At 39.5% G+C, this 16,090-nt stretch overlaps 1 protein-coding gene across 1 annotated transcript in view; it reads left to right on the plus strand.

Annotated features, from left to right (window-relative positions):
- The window catches only part of FBXL17 (F-box and leucine rich repeat protein 17), a 512,446-nt gene that overhangs the window by 176,010 nt on the left and 320,346 nt on the right, over nt 1-16,090 (plus strand).

Below are 16,090 nucleotides of genomic sequence, written 5' to 3' on the forward strand. Positions count from 1 at the left end.
AGCTCTCAGTTTTTCCCCATTGAGAATGATATTCGCTGTAGGTTTTTCATAGATGGCTTTTATGATATTGAGGTATGTACCCTCTATCCCTATACTCTGAAGAGTTTTGATCAAGAAAGGATGCTGTACTTTGTCAAATGCTTTTTCTGCATCTATTGAGAGGATCGTATGATTCTTGTTCTTTGTTTTGTTAATGTATTGTATCACGTTGATTGATTTGTGGATGTTGAACCAACCTTGTAGCCCAGGGATAAATCCCACTTGGCCGTGGTGAATAATCCTTTTAATGTGCTGTTGGATCCTATTGGCTAGTATTTGGCTGAGAATTTTTGCATCCATGTTCATCAAGGATATTGGTCTGTAATTCTCCTTTTTGATGGGGTCTTTGGTTTTGGGATCAAGGTAATGGTGGCCTCATAAAACGAGTTTGGAAGTTTTCCTTCCATTTCTATTTTTTGGAACAGTTTCAGAAGAATAGGTATTAATTCTTCTTTAAACGTTTGGTAGAATTCCCCTGGGAAGCCATCTGGCCCTGGGCTTTTGTTTGTTGGGAGATTTTTGATGACTGCTTCAATTTCCTTAGTGGTTATAGGTCTGTTCAGGTTTTCTCTTTCTTCCTGGTTCAGTTGTGGTAGTTGATACATCTCTAGGAATGCATCCATTTCTTCCAGATTGTCTAATTTGCTGGCATAGAGTTGCTCATAATATGTTCTTGTAACTGTTTGTATTTTTTTGGTGTTGGTTGTGATCTCTCCTCTTTCATTCATGATTTTGTTGATTTGGGTCATTTCTCTTTTCTTTTTGATAAGTCTGGCCAGGGGTTTATCAATCTTGTTAATTCTTTCAATGAACCAGCTCCTAGTTTCGTTGATCTGTTCTACTGTTCTTTTGGTTTCTATTTCATTGATTTCTGCTCTGATCTTTATTATTTCTCTTCTCCTGCTGGGTTTCGGCTTTATTTGCTGTTCCCTCTCCAGCTCCTTTAGGTGTAGGGTTAGGTTGTGTACTTGAGACCTTTCTTGTTTCTTGAGAAAGGCTTGTATTGCTATATACTTGCCTCTTAGGACTGCTTTTGCTGCATCCCAAAGAGTTTGAACAGTTGTGTTTTCATTTTCATTGGTTTCCATGAATTTTTTAAATTCTTCTTTAATTTCCTGGTTGACCCATTCATTCTTTAGTAGGATGCTCTTTAGCCTCCATGTATTTGAGTTCTTTCCAACTTTCCTCTTGTGATTGAGTTCTAGTTTCAAAGCATTGTGGTCTGAAAATAGGCAGGAAATGATCCCAATCTTTTGGTACCGGTTGAGACCTGATTTATGACCTAGGATGTGATCTATTCTGGAGAATGTTCCATGGGCACTAGAGAAGAATGTGTATTCATTGCTTTGGGGTGGAATGTTCTGAATAGATCTGTGAAGTCCATTTTGTCCAGTGTGTCATTTAAAGTCTTTATTTCCTTGTTGATCTTTTGCTTAGACGATCTGTCCGTTTCAGTGAGTGGGGTGTTAAAGTCCCCCATTATTATTGTATTGTTGTCGATGTGTTTCTTTGCTTTTGTTATTAATTGGCTTATATAGTTGGCTGCTCCCATGTTAGGGGCATAGATATTTACAATTGTTAGATCTTCTTGTTGGATAGACCCTTTAAGTATGATATAGTGTCCTTCCTCATGTCTTATTATAGTCTTTGGTTTAAAATCTAATTTGTCTGATATAAGGATTGCCACCCCAGCTTTCTTTTGGTGTCCATTAGCACGGTAAATGGTTTTCCACCCCCTCACTTTCAATCTGGAGGTGTCTTTGGGTCTAAAATGAGTCTCTTGCAGACAGCATATCGATGGGTCTTTTTTTTTTTTATCCAATCTGATAGCCTGTGTCTTTTGATTGGGGCATTTAGCCCATTTACATTCAGGGTAACTATTGAAAGATATGAATTTATTGTGCCATTGTATTGCCTGTAAGGTGACTGTTACTGTATATTGTCTGTGTTCCTTTCTGGTCTATGTTACTTGTAGGCTCTCTCTTTGCTTAGAGGACCCCTTTCAGTATTTCTTGTAGGGCTGGTTTCGTGTTTGCAAGTTCCTTTAGTTTTTGTTTGTCCTGGAAGCTTTTTCTCTCTCCTTCTATTTTCAATGACAGCCTAGCTGGATATAGTACTCTTGGCTGCATATTTTTCTCATTTAGTGCTCTGAATATATCATGCCAGTCCTTTCTGGCCTGCCAGATCTCTGTGGATAGGTCTGTTGCCAATCTAATGTTTCTACCATTGTAGGTTACAGATCTCTTATCCCGAGCTGCTTTCAGGATTTTCTTTTTGTCTCTGAGACTCGTAAGTTTTACTATTAGATGTCAGCTGTTGACCTATTTTTATTGATTTTGAGGGGGGTTCTCTGTGCCTCCTGGATTTTGATGCCTGTTTCCTTCCCCAAATTAGGGAAGTTCTCTGCTATAATTTGCTTCAGTATGCCTTCTGCCCCTCTCTCTCTTTCTTCTTCTTCTGGGATCCCAATTATTCTAATATTGTTTCATCTTATCTCTTGAATTCTGCCCTCGTGATCCACTAGTTGTTTATCTCTCTTTTTCTCAGCTTCTTTATTTTCCATCATTTGGTCTTCTATACACTAATTCTCTCTTCTGCCTCATTTATCCTAGCAGTTAGAGCCTCCATTTTTGATTGCACCTCATTAATAGCCTTTTTGATTTCGACTTGGTTACATTTTAGTTGTTTTATTTCTCCAGAAAGGGTTTCTTTAATATCTTCCATGCTTTTTTCAAGCCCAGCTAGTATCTTCAATATTGTCATTCTCAACTCTAGTTCTGACATCTTACTAATGTCCATATTGATTAGGTCCCTGGCAGTTGATACTGCCGCTTGTTCTTTTTTTTGAGGTGATTTTTTCCGTCTTGTCATTTTGTCCAGAGGAGAAGGTAACAAGGACCCCAAGGTAACAAGGACCCCAGAAAAGTATACACTAAACAAATCAGATGAGACCTGAAACTGGGGTAAAAGAAAGGGAAAGAAAGAAAAAAGAAAAAGATAAAACAAACAAACAAAACAGAATGTCATCAAATATGATCAGGCTGGTACATAGATCAGTGCCACATACTAGATTTTGGGCGTATTTTGGTCTGTTAGAAGAAAGTGCCTCCCAAAATTTTAAAGAAAGAAAAACTTATATATGTACAAAAATAAGGGTAAATATGATGAAGGATGGAATATGACTATAAAGATGAAAATTATAAAAGATTTTATAAAAGGAATTGATAAGATAAGAATTTGGTTGAAAAAAGAAAGAAGAGAATTTAAAAAAAAAAAAGAGAGAGAATGTGATCAGGCAGGAGACTAGAACAAAGCCATACACTAGAGATTTAGGGTATATTTTGGTCTGTTAGAAGAAAGTGTATCCCAAAATTTTAAAGAGAGAACAACTTAAATATATATACCAAAAATAAGGTTAACTACTATGAAGGGATAGAATATGACTCTAAAAATGAAAAATAAAAAAGATTTTTTTAAAAAGGATTGATAAGATATTGGTTGAAAAAGGGAAAAGGAAAAATTGAAAAAAAAAAAGTTAAAAAAAAATTAACTTTGAAAGACTAAAGAATCAGGGAAAAAAGCCATGAATTCTATGTGCAGTATTCCCCTAGCGCTGGAGTTCTGCCGTTCTCATTGATCGGTAAACTTGGTCTTGGCTGGCTGTTCTCGCTCATCTTCTGGGGGAGGGGCCTGTTGCCGTGGTTCCCAAATGTCTTTGCAGGAGGCAAAATTGCCCCGCCCTTTCCGGTCCGGGCTAAGTAATCTGCTCGGGTTTGCTCTCGGGAGCTTTTGTTCCCTGCAAGCTTTCCGTACAGCATTGGAGGATGAGAGTGAAATGGCGGCCTCCCAATCTCCGCCCCGGAGGAGCTGAGAACTCGGGGCCCCACTCCTCAGTGCGCCCCCAGAGAAAAGCAGTCAATTACTCCTGTCTCCCCGGTCTCCGGCGGTACTCTGTGCTCACCCAGCCTGTGACCAAGCGTTTCTATCTCTGGCACCCGACTCGGTGTGGAGTCTCCAAACCCAGCAGATCCCTGCGGGGCGCTCTCGCACCGCTCCTCCCAGGGGAGGAAGGTAAGTTTCCCCAGATCTGCCGCTTTTGGGGTCCCTGTTGGGAGAGCAGTGGCCCAGCTGTGCTGCGGATCATGGTTTATGGCAACCCCGAGCTGAGAGTCCGTTCCTCTGCTCCGTCTGTGCAGCCGGCTTCCCCGCTCCAATCCCTGGGAGCTCTGCCGCACTCAGGCACCCCCCCCCCCCGTCTTTCTGTGACCTCGAGGGTCCTGAGACCATACTGTCCCACGAGGGTTCCACCCCCTGCTTAGCCACTGGAGCGACGTCCCTCAGCGGAGCCAACTTCTAAAAGTTCCGATTTTGTGCTCTGCGGCTCTATCACTTGCCAGAAGAGGCCGATGGAGGCCCCTTCCCCCGCCGTCTATCCTCCCGAATATCGCCTCGGATTCACTTCTCCGCACGTCCTGCCTTCCAGAAAGTGGTCGCTTTTCTGTTCAGAGAGTTGCTGCTATTCTTTTCTTCGATATCTTGTTGAGTTTGTAGGTGTTCAGAATGGTTTGATCCCTATCCAGCTGAATTCCTGGGACCAGACGAAATTCAGGTCTCCTACTCCTCCACCATCTTGCTCCGCCCCCTGATTACCATTTCTTATTGATAACTGATACACTGCCTGTAGCATAGATCATAACCTAGAATTTAGGTTGTTCACTTTTAGCTCTTGAGTGTGATTAGCAGAGTCAGGAACTAAAACTTACCAATTCCAAATTTAAATATATTTTAAACCAAATGCTGTTGCTCCTTGGAATAGTGATTACAGAACAAAGGTAAAACAATTTAAATCTGATTTAGTGTTTGGAGAGTTCCTGACTTGGATTTTGAGTATACATCCTACATGCCCTTTAAAAAGTTTGAGTCTTCTAAGATTTTTCTTACCTGAAAAGTGTTCATTCTTTCATTATCATAGGTGATTGGGACACTTGGATAATACCATGAACAGTTAAATCAAGTACAATGCCAGAAATGAAGAAATAGTATTTTTTCCAATCTTATATCTTGATTTAGGACGGATTCTGTGACTCCTTTCTCACTAGTAGTGATGACCCGATTGATTAATTTTTAGATTGTTAGTTTCAGATGTGTCTTCCAACTAGAAGGAATATTTGGGGTTTTGTTTGGGGACTAGAAGGGGGACAGTAGGAAAAAGAGTTACATATATGTTTTGGAATATTTCTTCTCATAAAAATGGCTTAGAGCTTGAGAGGAGAGAAAACTGCTGATAGATGCCTGGGTTAGCCTTTTCCTCCTTGGTGACTCAGGGTGCTCCAGACCTATAGGGCAAACCGCAGAGAGAAGCTGTAGGTACCTATTGACAGAGGCCTCATGGTGTTCCTCCGTGTGTCAGGGTATCTTTTTCTGGTGGTATGGAAAGCCCAAAGATGGGAAGTGGCTCAGCTGGTGGTTATTCTGTGCACCAGGGATTTTTGGTTCCCACTCCCTGAAACAGTACTGGTCACAGAACAGGAAGAATCATTTCTGAAATAAAAGTTTAGGCACTTTTTACTCCGAGCTGTGGCTTTCGGCTGAGGCCCAGAAATGAGAGTGTAAGGCCAGCTAAGAGATTCTCAATGTGAAGGTCAGTCCCAGTTGCATATTCTAAACCAGGAAGAAAGAAAAAAAATAGACATTTTATTTTAGAGAGTAGGTACAAGATTTCTGTAATATTTCTGGAATGCCAGAAAATAAAAATATGTCAGAATATTTTTTAATTAAAAAGCATTAATGTCATTCCTTTGTTTTCCAGTTGCACACATTTAAAAATAAAGAATGGAATAATATGGTGGTTTTGCCTTAATAGTATATGATCAAGAGGTCAATGTACAGGTCACTTGGCTTGGATACGCTAAGCTTTTGCCGTGCGCTAATGTTCGGGTTGTCCTGGGTTAAGTTTCATTTATTTTAGTACTTTAAAAAATCAGGTTGTAAAACTTTTATTTGGAATGCACTTCCAAAACTTTTGACACACTAAAGCACACTCTACAGTGCTAGTGACTGAAATGGGTTCAGAATTCCATGAACTGTCTTTTTTTATAGCAGATCTCTGACCTTGGTCTGAGGAAATGAAAGAGAAGTACACAACCAGTCCAGTGAGGTGAAATAATCTCTCCTGGCTTGCATTCACATTTGACTTAATTTGCCCTTAATTTATTTAAGCTTTGATTTTTTTTTTTCTTATTTAAGTGAAACAGTGTGAACATTTTATTTTTTTAATTGAAGAGAAGTTCTGTATCTTAGCTCCTGCTGGGTAAAAAAGTGACAGGGCTGCTTCGTGCAGCTAACTTTAAGTGCTGTTTGTAGTTCGTTCGGTGCTCCCAAAATCTTCTGTGGAGAAAAGGAAGGGATTTGGTGGAAAGGAAAGTCCTAGGAAAAAGTCAATTAGAGACTGCTGCCTGCCAGAGTGAGAGAGGAGGCGCAGAGCATTGGTACACTAAGACGCAGAAATCCAATTAACAAATTCACATTTCTTCAGCAGAATACAGTGAGTAAAATTTTGGTGAACTAGTCAGAATTCCTGCCACAGACATCAAAACGCTGACAATTTACAGACTCTTAAAAAAAACCCAAAAAACTGTTCTTCATTTTAAAAACGAACACGTAAATAGGGAACTGATTATACTTCTTGTTCTAAAATGACCTTTAATTGTGTGGAATGAGATTGTCGCTTTTCATTATTTAATCCTCACATGTTGTGAAATTTATGTTCAAATATATCACCTTTAAAAACATGGAGCTTCAGAGCTATAGATCTTGCATTTGATATAGTTAGAGGGACAGATACCTGATATCTGGAAACTTAAATCAATGAAATTATCTTTAAAGTTTGGTCCTGATGTCAGATTTACTCACTCAGCCATAAGCAGTTAATAAATGGGTTTGATGCACCTAGTCCTGTGTTAGGCCCCAGTGACACAAAGGTGAATAGCCGTGTCCCTGACCTGTGGGAGCTTGCCTGTGACTCTTGTGGGAGGAACAGTCTCTCATGGGCTTTTTCCTAGGCTGTGGTGGGAGAACGAGCAACATCAGTGGGTGCACAGAGGGCAGTCTCTTACTCTGACCGTGGGCATCTCTGGCAGTGGTACAGAGGATGTGCACGGGAGCCATGAAGGCTGAATTATGCTTTGATAGGGAATGAAGCCAGCCTGTAACTGCCCCGGGTGGCTCAGGGTACTATTGCTGTTAATGCATTTTTAAATTTTTTTTTAGAATCAGACTAGCTCACTATATATTATATTTTATGACTATGGGTTTGTATGCCTGCATGTTAATTTAATCAATTATTTTATTTTCTTTACTCACTACAAATTAGAAGGCTACTATCATTGTACCCAAAGAATTTAACATATTTATATATAATTTATATTTTAAAAATGTATAATTAAATATATTTATACATTTATATTTTATATTAAAAATATGTAATTGAATATAAATATATATAATTTGTATATAAAAAGGATTTAGCATATTTATATATAATTAATACTTTTATATATTAAATTTAGAAGTATAAATGCCATTTGTGTGTTGATGACTTCCAAGTTTACTTGACATCTTTTCTAGGCTATCTAATGGGCGTCGCAGACATAACATATTCAAAACCAAACTCTTTTCCTACCTGCTACCAAAACATCTTAGTTATTGCAACAATGCCTTCCAGGAGCTCAAACTAAAAACCTTAGCATCAGCTTTGATTCTTCTTTTTCTCTCATGTTCCTTGATATATTTGTCAAAAAATTCTGTTGATTCTACTTTCAAACATATCCAAAATCTGATCTTCATACCACATCCAGCTGCTGTCACTGTGTTCCAAGTCACTGATACTGACTGGATTGATTCAATGTAGCCTCTCTGTGCTTCCACCTTTGCTCCCATTCTAGACTCATACATAGCTAGAGGATCATGTAAAAATGTAAGTTAGATTATGTCATACTCCTACACAGACCTCTCCAGTGGCTTCCCAAATTCCTCAGAGCGATTGGTACTTTGTCCTACAGGGTTTCATATAGTCTGTCCTTCACTCACCTCTTTGGCTATGTCTCCTGTTAGTTTTCTTTCTGTTCACTCTGCTACAGCACCTCTGACTCCTCACTGATCCTCCAAAATACTCTGCCTGTTCCCATCCCAGGACCTTTGCACTAAGTCTTGCCCCAGACATCCCCATGTTTTGTGTGCTTCCTCACCTCCTTTGGATCTGTGCTCTGTGATCATCTTTTCAATGAGATCATCCTTGACTGCCTATTTATTTATTTATTAAAAAGATTTTACTTATGTATTTGAGAGGGAGAGTGCACAAGTGAGAGAGACAGAGAGAGAGCATGCGCACAAGCGGTGATGGGGTGGGCAAAGGGAGAGGGAGAAGCAGGCTCCCCGCTGAGCAAGGAGCCCAACTCCGGGCTCCATCCCAGGACCCTGAGATCATGACCCAAGCCGGAGGCAGACACTTAACCGACTGAGCCACCCAGGTGCCCCTTGACTGCTTATTTAAATTGCATCCCATCTCCCTTCCCTCTGTTTTCCATCTGCCTTGCCTTGCTTTATTTTTTCTCTATAGTCCTTAGCACTTTTAACATACTGTATAATTTGTTTACTTATTTTATTTATTGTACCCTTCACCTGTTTCCAACTGGGAGTATAAGCACCCCATGGATAGGGTTTTTGTCTGTCTTGTTCACTGCTGTATTTTTAGCAGCTAGAATAGCCTCTGGTATATAATAGGTGCCTAGTAAGTACTTATTGATCATATGAATAATATCTCCTGCATTCTTTTTTGAGTGATGGAAAGAGGCTGAGCTTTACAAATTATTTTTACACATTTAGGGTCTAAATATCAGTAGCTGTGCATTAGAGAAGTGGTTCCCAATTCAGGCTGGGATCAGCTGGGTATCTTTTTTGGAAATACTAACAACTGGCCTTACCCCAAGCCAATGAATCAGAATGTTTAAGGATGGGGCCTGGTTATCAGTATTTTTAAAAAAGTTCCCCATGTGATCCTAATGTGCGGCCAAGTTAGAGTCAGGTGCTTAGGAGACGTTTAAGTAAGTGAATGAATGGATGAAAATTCACAACTATCCAGATTTGGACCAGCTCAAGCATTAAGATTGGATGTCAAGTGTTTGGGATGAGAGCTTAGTCCTGAACAGCACAGACTGGGAAGGGCTGGTCGGGGAGGAGGAGGGGACAGGGAGGGGAAGGTGAAGGAGTTGACAAAGAGGGGACTTCCACGTACTTGTAGCAAGAAGGGAAGGTTGTTCCCCTGGTCCCTTGGCAGCTGCTGCCAATTGATGATTCCTATCTAAAGGGCATAGTTATGTTGGGGACTGTCTAGTTAATAATTTGTGTTAGGCAAGTATATTGTATTTCGAAGCCTCACTGATTTTTCCTCTTCTGTGAAGTAATTGAGAAGGCTTTGTGGAGAAGATGAGGTAGGAACCAGGCAGTTGAATAAGTGGCAAGGAGAGAAGAAGACAACTTCCAAGTTATCTGAGTAAAAAGAGTAAATCGAGAGCAGTTTTAAAGTAATGAGCACAGCTCTTTGAGTACACTGAGAACAACCTCTCAAAATTTGGGGAAAGAGATTTCAGCTAGCTGAAAGATTTCAGGAAATGGTGGGGGTAGACAGTGAAGGGCTTTGATAGGCAAGTTCTGGGATTCTTTTTTTGCAGTTGAAATATTTTTGTTTCCTAAAAGTTTCAGAGAAGGTGAGAGATATGGTCAGAGTTATTTAAGGAAGATTAATCTGGCTGGTAATGTGCCAAGAAGGAGTTAGAAGGGACAGCTCTGGGAAGCAGTGCAGTAAAGTGTGCTAGAAAGCAAAACAGGATGTGAATAAAATGGCAAAAGATGTCAGATCTAGTAAGAGAATGGCAGAGTGAAACAGGCCTTGGATTTGGGAATAATGCAAAGAGACAGCAGCCCAGTGTGATTAAGAAGGCAGTGGTTGGAAGGAATACATAGAGAAGGTGTCAGAAAATTAACATGGTAGCCACCGTGGATATGACAGCATCCAAGACCCTGGGAGTCCTTTTTTCATGGTTAGATTTAGAAATTTTTATTGTCTGTACTGGGATCTCAGGCTTTTTGAAAGATTTCAGTTCTACCCTGAGGTTCCTGGTTCTATGAGGTGCTGCCCGATATCCTAAATGTGGCTTATCTAGCTCTTATTACCATTTCTATACTTGAGCGCAAGCCTTAATAAAGCTGAGGTTCAGACCAAGGTGATGAGTAGAAGGGGTGCCCCTCATTCTCTGCCTTGTCCAGTCAAGTTCTCTAAATGTAGATATCAGATCCTGTCAAGGTGGAGAAGCCGTCCTGTGCTCATGGACAGAAATTCCATCTCTGCCCCTTTCTTTTCTGTTCCCAGCAGTCTTAGTTTCTTCCCTTTTTTCCCTGTTTTACCCATATGAGACCTGTGCTACAACTCCCTTCCTTTATTACTTGTGTCCCCCTCCTTGTCCTTAAAAGGAGACTCTCCCCCAGGGAAACTGCCTTTCTCGGACCCTTCTGTCTCCCATGTGCCTCTGCTCTCTCCCATGATCTCCATCTTGGCAGGTGACAGATACTTGGCAGATGAGTGTGTGGTGCTGATCTACATCCCCAGTAACCCTGTCATCAGCAAGGCAGCCTGTTTTAACCTTTGACTTTTCTCCCTGCAGATTACACCTGATTGCTTCGAAACCCAGTCCCAATAAAACCAACATCTGCAGGGCTGGCAAGAAGTAATTTAGGACTGGTTGGCATTTGAACATATTTAACTATGCAGAAGTTTTTATTCTTCTTAAAAATTATCACCTCCAACTAGCTTCACCTAAGTAAGTTGTCCTTGTTAGCCTGAAATGGTGGTCCTGTGAGGCCTCTTACGTTGGTTCATCCACCATAGTCAATCTGCACAATTGAGGATTTTGTTTAATTTTTTACTTTCCAGGGTCTTAAGAGAACTTGGAAGCCATTTGAGGTCTTTTTATAATCCTTCAAGACTCTGTTTCCTAGGTAACATTTTAGTGTCTCATTTTATACTTAAGTACATACATGGCTGTAACAATCATTGACTAATTTTAGTCTTTAACCTGAATTAGTTATAAATAATATTTTTTCTCAATAAAAGAAGAATTAACCTGAAAGTTGATTACCTGCAGTCTACATTCTGACTTGAGTTTCTTTTAAAATACCTTACTAAATGTTTAAAAATTAGAGTGAAGCATTTAGGAAATCTTGATTGTAAGTCTGTTTATTCAGATCCTCTGTGATTTGTATAACCCAAGACTACCAATGAATTTATAAGGAAAGTAAGTTTAATTAAAATGTCAGTTTCCTAAATGTAATTGTTTGTTTCACACTATGAAGGATTAGTTTAGGGAGCTTTATATGAAACCCTGGAGGGCGCTATTATGACATGCCTATAGCAAGGGAAGGAGTGTGATGGATTTGACAGAGCTGTTTGTAGAGTTTTCAATAAAAATGCTGCGTCCCATAGAGGAGCTCAGTACGTGTCCTTGTAATAATGCTGGTTTCCAGGAATTTGCCTCCTGGAACTGCCTTTGGATACTGTCAGATTTCATGTTGAACTGGCCAAAGTAGTCATAGGGAAGGCCACATGAGCATAGTCAGTGACTGTCACCTGATCATAAAATGAGCTTTAATTGAATCCGAGAGTATAACACTCTCAAGATGTCAGAATGCTACCTGTGAGAGCTGAAGTAAATCTGTTTCCTCATGTATGAGTTTATGCTCCATTGGAAGAGTGAGAAATGTTCCATTTATGGATAGTAAACAGGGCAGTATCAGCCAAAAGTGGGCCAGTGTCATTTTCTGACCCACCTTGCATTGAAGAATGGGGCTGGATGCAGGATTTCTAAAAGTTAAAGAGTCAATCAACTAGAATTAGAGTTTTTATTACATATAGTTTTGGGAATTGTTACTTTTTGCTTTTCCATGAGTTGTAGCAGATATCTGTGGATTTCCCCACATCTGTAAGATAATTTAGATTTACTAACATCTCTCTCCCCATTATTTGTACTCTGATAAGTTATTCAAAACTGTTTGGTCCTCAGTTATCTTTCCTAATGTGAGGGGACTGAAATGGCATAAACAATTTTAAATTTTCCTCTCTACAGAGATTTATTACAGCCTCCTTCTATGTCCTGGTTGATGAAGTGATTTTTTTTTTTTATCGTGGTCAAATGTACATAACCTAGAGTTTACGTTTTAAACATTTTTAAGTGTACAGTTCAGTGGTATTAAGTACATTCACAGTGTTGTGATAAAGATAATTTACAGTGAAGGAAGCTAAGAGCTATGTAAGAATTCACATAGAAACTTTGTGTCAGAAGCTGTGCTAGCCCCCAAAATATACATGTGTAGGAAATATTTATGTGGCTGGGTAAAATTTTTATGATTTTGTGTCCTCCTAGTGACTATAATAAAGAATTGGAAAATAAAGTGATGCTATGTATGTATTATACATGGCTATATTTGATAGTTCACATATGTGTATGGTTACACATAGCAAAATTCATCCTTAGCATTCATAGGCTTAATAGTCATGTTTCAGAGTATTTTCCAGCATCTCTAAGGTCCATTTTATATATTTCTGATTTTGTATGGTACGGATATGAGTAGGGCTGTACGGATATGAGTAGGGCTGTGAGAACATAAGCCCAGCAAGCCATCCAGCCCCTGCCACTCAGAGAGGCTATTTGGTTCTTTATGTGTTTCCAGATAAGTATATCTCCAACAGTAATAAAGACTTTTGGATGTTGACACCTAAAAGAGCTAGAAAAAGAACAAAGTCCAAAGCTAGTAGAAAGAGGGAACTAATAAAGATTAGAGCAGAGATAAATGAAATAGAGACCAAAAAAAAAAAAAAACAAAAAACCAGAAGAAAATATCAATGAAACCAACATCTGGTTCATTGAAAAGATAAACAAAATCGACAAACCTTTAGTCAGACTCATCAAGAAAAAAAGAGAGGACTCAAAATCAGAAACGAAGGAGGAAAAATCACAACTGACACTACAGAAAAACAAAAGATTCTAAGAGAATATCATGAAAAATTATATGCCAACAGATTAAACAACCTAGAAGACATGGATAAATTTCTAGAAACATACAATCTAAAACTGAATCAGGAAGAACTAGAAAAGTTGAACAGACTGATTACTAGTAATGAGATTGAATCAGTAATCAAAAAACTTGAAAGTAAATGTAAACTAAACAAAATGAAATAAGATAAAAATTCAGGTCCTCCCTCACACTGGTCTCATCTTAAGTGCTCAGTAGCTGCATATGACTAGTGGTTACCATATTGGACAGCAGAGGTATAGAACATTAGCATCATCAGAAAGTTCTCTGGGACAGTGCTGTTTTAGAGTATTTCTTTCTCTCTGACCCAGCGGCAGTGGAGATTCCAGTGTCTTGTCTTATCTTGGGGTTGAAGCTCAACTGACTCTCGGGTGGAACTTGGCTGTCTCACTTCTCTGAGGCCTTTGGGTTGGATTACAGCTGCAGGTCAGCTTCCTGCAGGACTAACCTGCTCCCTCTACAGTAGGATTTGAGGGTGGCGTAGAAAAGACTCGCCAGTCCTGGGTAAGAGGGGATAGTCTGTTTTCTTGCTTCTTCAGGTTTTTGATGGAATTCAGTTCTTTAAGGTTGTACATCTGAAGTCCCTATTTTTTTTTTTTTTTTAAGATTTATTTATTTGGCAGAGAGAGAGAGAGAGCACAAGCATGGGGAGCGGCAGGCAGAGGGAGAAGGGAGAAGGAGGCTCTTTTACTGAGCAGGGAGCCCGATGTGGGACTCCATCCCAGGACCCTTAATGAAGGCAGACGCCTAACGACTGAGCCATCCAGGCGCCCTGAAGTCCCTATTTTTTTACTGGCTTTCAGCTCAGGGCTGTTACAGTTTCTAGAGGATGCCCACATTCCTTAGCTCCTTGCTCTCTTTCTCCATACTCAAAGCCAATCAAGGCAGGTTGAATCCCTTTCACAATTCACATGTCTCTTGCATCTTCTTCCATTACATCCCTCTGATGTTAGCTGGGAAAGGTTGTCTGCACATAAAGCCCAGTAATTAGATTAGGACTACCCTGTTAATCCAGGATAATCTCTCAATCTCAGAATCCATAACTTTATTTTATTTTTTTTTCTAATATTTTAGTTATTTATTTGTCAGGGAGAGAGAGAGAGAGAGAGGCAGGCAGAGGGAGATGCAGACTCCCTGCTGAGCAAGGAGCCCAATTCAGGACCCGATCCTAGGACCCTGGGATCATTACCTGAGCCGAAGGCAGGCGCTTAACTGACTGAGCCACCCAGGCATCCCGGGAATCCATAACTTTTTACATCTGCGAAGTCTGGTTTGCATATAAGTAACCTATTAGGGCATAGACATATTTGGAAAGGGTGTTACTTGGTTTGCCACTTGCCTCCAGATTAGTTCTTTGCATGTTATTAAGCAAAAATAGCTTATTTGATTTGTAGCTTATTTGAAGAAGATAATTTCTATCTTTGTGTAAATAGTATTAGTAATTTTCTTTGGAGACTAAACATCAGGGGAAGACAGGAAGCTTCAGGAAAGGAGAGAAAATAGAGAAATGGGGAAGGTGATACCTGGAGAAAATCTTTTTTTTTTTTCCTTCAAATTTTTATTTAAACTCTAGTTAGTTAACATATAGTGTAATATTGGTTTCAGGAGTAGAATTTAGTGATTCATCACTTATATATAACACCCAGTGCTCATAACAAGTGCCCTCCTGAATCCCCATCACCCATTTAGCCTGTCCCCCTCCCACCTCCCCTCTAGAAACCCTCAGTTTGTTCTCTATAGTTACGAGTCTCTTATGGTTGCCTCCCTCTCTTTTTTCCTCCTTCCCTTATGTTCATCTGTTTTGTTTCTTAAATTCCATGTATGAGTGAAGTCATATGGTATTTGTCTTTCTCTGACTCATTTATCTCACTTAGCATAATCTACTCTTAGCTCCATCCATGTCATTGCAAGATTTCATTCTTTTTGATGGATGAGTAATATTCCATTGTGTATATATGACACCTCTTCTTTATCCATTCATCAGTTGATGGACATTTGGGCTCTTTCCATAATTTGGCTATTTTTGATAATGCTGCTGTCAACATTGGGGTGCATGTACCCCTTTGAATCAGTATTTTTGTAACCTTTGGGTAAATACCTAGTAGTGCAATTGCTGGGTCATAGGGCAGTTCTATTTTTAACTTTTTGAGGAATGTTTTCCAGAGTGGCTGCACCAGTTTGCATTCCCACCAACAGTGTAAGAGGGTTCCCCTTTCTCCACATCTTCGCTAACACCTGTTGTTTCTTGTGTTTTTAATTTTAGCCATTCTGACAGGTGTGCAGTGGTATCATGGTTTTGATTTGTATTTCCCTGATGATGGGTTATGTTGAGCATCTTTTCATGTGTCTGTTAGCCATCTGGATGTCTTCTTTGGAAAAATGTCTATTTATGTCTTCTGCCCATTTCTTAACTGGATTATTTGTTTTTTGGATGTCAAGTTTGATAAGTTCTCTGTAGATTTTGATTACTAACCCTTTATCAGCCATGTCATTTGCAAATACCTTCTCCCTTTCCATAGATTGCCTTTTAGTTTTGTTGATTGTTTCCTTCACTGTGCAGAAGCTTTTTATCTTGATGAAGTCCCAATAGTTCATTTTTGCTTTTGTTTCACTCGCTTCCAGCAACATGTCTAGTAAGAAGTTGCTACAGCTGAGGTCAAAGAGGTCGCTACCTATGTTCTTCTGTAGGATATTGATGGTTTCCTGTCTCACATTTAGGTCTTTCATTCATTTTGAGTTTATTTTTGTGTATGGTATAAGAAAGTGGTCCAGTTCCATTCTTCTGCATATATCTGTCCAGTTTTCCCACCACCATTTGTTGAAGAGACTGTTTTTTTTTTTTTTTTTCCATTGGCTATTCATTCCTGCTTTGTCAAAGATTAGTTGACCATATAGTTGTGGGTGAAAA

This window comes from Phoca vitulina, unplaced genomic scaffold (assembly GCF_004348235.1).
Source record: "Phoca vitulina isolate PV1807 unplaced genomic scaffold, GSC_HSeal_1.0 scaffold6, whole genome shotgun sequence".
In the NCBI taxonomy this organism is placed as follows: domain Eukaryota; kingdom Metazoa; phylum Chordata; class Mammalia; order Carnivora; family Phocidae; genus Phoca; species Phoca vitulina.